The sequence below is a fragment of the Nerophis lumbriciformis genome, linkage group LG07 (genome assembly GCF_033978685.3).
Source record: "Nerophis lumbriciformis linkage group LG07, RoL_Nlum_v2.1, whole genome shotgun sequence".
Taxonomy (NCBI): Eukaryota; Metazoa; Chordata; class Actinopteri; order Syngnathiformes; family Syngnathidae; genus Nerophis; species Nerophis lumbriciformis.
Genome location: NC_084554.2, coordinates 42,806,256 through 42,809,693, shown reverse-complemented (window position 1 = coordinate 42,809,693; position 3,438 = coordinate 42,806,256). Strand labels below are relative to the sequence as shown.

General features: G+C 44.3%; 1 non-coding gene across 1 annotated transcript; it reads left to right on the top strand.

The window, feature by feature from the left end:
* The first annotated feature begins 272 nt into the window (after positions 1–272).
* On the top strand, positions 273–426 carry LOC133609951 (5.8S ribosomal RNA). The gene has a single exon (XR_009815810.1). It is a non-coding gene; the product is annotated as a 5.8S ribosomal RNA (ribosomal RNA).
* Positions 427–3,438: the final 3,012 nt, after the last annotated feature.

The following is a 3,438-nucleotide window of genomic DNA, read 5'->3' as shown; positions in this document are numbered from 1 at the left end:
CGGCCGGGCTGCAGCCCTTTGGCCGGCGGGCGCGTACCGGCGGGCCGCTCGCCTTTTCGGAACTGTGAACCGGCATCCGCTTCCCAGCAGGGGGCTTCGGGCACCCAACTCGCCTCCCTCCCACGGAGGGAGGAGGGGGGTTTAATGTCTCCCATCTACGCCCGCTTTCGCGGGTGGAGACGGGAGCGCCCGGGCACCCCCGGGCGACGTGCCAAACCTGATAAACCCAACTCGAGGCTGTGGCAACAGACAAAGCAGAAACAAACTGAGACAACTCTCAGCGGTGGATCACTTGGCTCGTGCGTCGATGAAGGACGCAGCAAGCTGCGAGATCTAATGTGAATTGCAGGGCACATTGATCATCGACACTTCGAACGCACATTGCGGCCCTGGGCCCGTCCCGGGGCCACGCCTGTCTGAGCGTCGCCTGAATATCAATCAGAGGGGGGGGACTTCCCCCCCACCCCCGGAGCTGGGGTGTCGCAGGACCCTCGGGTCCTTCGTCCCCTTAAGTGCAGACTTGTCGGCTGAAGAACACTCTGTCGCAGACCTCGCGGCCCCCTTCTCCCCACGGGGTGACACCCCTGTTACGAGCCCTGTGCGTGTGCGGGCGCGGCTGCCGGTGGACCTCGTGTCTCAGGTAGTCCGCGTTACGCGCGCGACGGGTGGCGGGCAGGGTGAGCCCCCTGCGTGAGCACACTGCGTGTGGAGTGACCCCTGTTACGAGCCCCCAGCCCCCCGCCTGACGACGGTCGCGATTTACGCGTGCGACGGGGGTGGCGGGCAGGTAAGCTCCGCGTGCGACGTGCCCACAGCGAACCCACGGGCGACCCCCGTCACGAGCCCCTTGACTGATCTTGATTCTGCATTTCATGACAGAGGGCGTGGGTTCACTTGCCAGGTTTTTTGCATCAGGAAAAGCATACCATGTGGAAACTAAGCCAAAGCAATTCATGTACCGTATTTTCCGCACCATAAGGCGCCCTGGGTTAAAAGCCGCGCCTTCAATGAACGGCATATTTCAAAACTTTGTCCACCTATAAGCCGCCCGGTGTTGTAAGCCGCATCTAACTGCGCTAAAGGAATGTCAAAAAAACAGTCAGATAGGTCAGTCAAACTTTAATAATATATTAAAAACCAGCGTTCTAACAACTCTGTTCACTCCCAAAATGTACGCAAATGTGCAATCACAAACATACGTATATCAACATGGACAGAGCTGCGTGAAAAAAGCCACCCGGCCTCTTCGCGTAAACTTAAACTTACCTTAACCACTCGCTCATCTTTTCTTCATCCATCCCTTCGAGTTAGCTTTTTATGATGACGCCGGCTGGAAAGGTCTCTTTTGGCAAGGTCTTCCTTTTGAATATCACCATGGGTGGAAGTTTCTGGCCATTAGCATGGCAAGCTAGAACCACAGTGAAGGATGACTTCTCATTCCCTTTGGTGCGAATATTCACCGTACGTGCTCCCGTTGTATCCACAGTGCGTTTCACAGGAATATCAGTTGCTGTGAAATAGTAATCCGTGTGCGGATGGAGAGATTGCGTCTTTTCATGAACCGGATCCCTGTCGTTTAGTAGGAGCCATTTTGTGGTCTTTACAGATGTAAACACACAAAGGAAATGAAACGTACCGTACGGTAATATCCGCGCGCTTTTTCTTCTTCTACGCGGGCGGATGGTTGCTTACAGTAGAAGAAGAAGCGCTTCCTGTTCTATGGGGGCGGGTGCTTACCTTGGCGGTTGCTTGCGTAGAAGAAGAAGCGCTTCCTGTTCTAACGGGAAAAAAGATGGCGGCTGTTTACCGTAGTTACGAGACCGAAACTTTATGAAAATGAATCTTAATATTTATCCATATATAAAGCGCACCGGGTTAAAAGCCGCACTGTCAGCTTTTGAGTAAATTTGTGGTTTTTAGGTGCGGCTAATAGTGCGGAAAATACGGTAATCGATTCGCTGTGCATGGTGACTCCTGATAGCTAACTAAATAGAAAGCTACAGTATATTAGTAGATAAATACACAAACTAACATTACACTATAACCACACAAACTAGTAAAGTTGATAGAGTGACATGTTAACTAGTCTGATACGCTAACTAGATATCGAGATAATAGACATTCAAACTCACCTCACCAGTCAACTCCGACACCTAGATAAATAGTTGAGGAAAATTAGCATTAGCTAGCTACATAGACAGTGAACAAGCTTTACAAGCTAACCAGACACATTATCAAAATAATAACTGCTTTAGCCAACTACACACAGGAACAAATGGTTGAGATATAGCAAAATGTCCTCTATTTCCGCATTAGCGAACTATGTAGATGGCTAAATATACCAGCTAGCTTTTCCTGCTAACTAGCTGAGTAAGCAAACTAATTTGATAGCTTTGCTATCTATTTTGTTAGCACTCGGCCAATCATTTTCATTACCACTATGTTTTAATGCAGGGGTGCTCACACTTTTTCTGCAGGCGAGCTACTTTTCAATTGATCAAGTCGTGGGGATCTACCTCATTCATATATATAATTTATATTTACTTATTTATGAAATATATGTTTTTGTTAATAAGTTAAAGATGTTTAATGATAATACAAGCATGTTTAACACATATAGTTAATATTGTTAATAAATTAAAGGTGTTTAATGATAATGCAATCATGTTTAACACATAGTTAATATTGTTAATAAATTAAAGGTGTTTAATGATAATACAAGAATGTTTAATACATATAGTTAATATTGTTAATAAATCAAAGGTGTTTAATGATAATACAAGTATGTTTAATACATATAGTTAATATTGTTAACAAGTTAAAGGTGTTTAAAGATAATGCAAGCATGTTTAATACATATAGTTAATATTATTAATAAGTTAAAGGTGTTTAAAGATAATATAAGCATGTTTAACACATATAGTTAATATTGTTAACAAGTTAAAGGTGTTTAATGATCATACAATCATGTTTAACATATATAGTTAATATTGTTAATAAGTTAAAGATGTTTAAAGATAATGCAAGCATGTTTAACACATATAGTTAATATTGTTAACAAGTTAAGGTGTTTAAAGATAATACAGGCATGTTTAACACATATAGATTATTTTCTTTCATGAAGACAAGAATATAAGTTGGTGTATTACCTGATTCCGATGACTTGCAGTGATTGGAATCAGACAGTGGTGCTAAAAACGTCCGCATTTTCGAATGGAGGAGAAAAAAGTCCTCCTTTCTGTCCAATACCACATGAAAGTGGTTGGTTTTTGGCATCTTATTTGTCCAGCTTCCGTACTCCTTTGTATACACTTTACAAGAAATACATTGTCGGCAAACTCCGTAGCTTGCTAGCTTGTGCACGCCAGCTTTCTGAGACTCTTGTTTTGTTAGCGCAACTGTGCAGTCGGTCTTTGGAGTTTTGACAACAGGTATGGC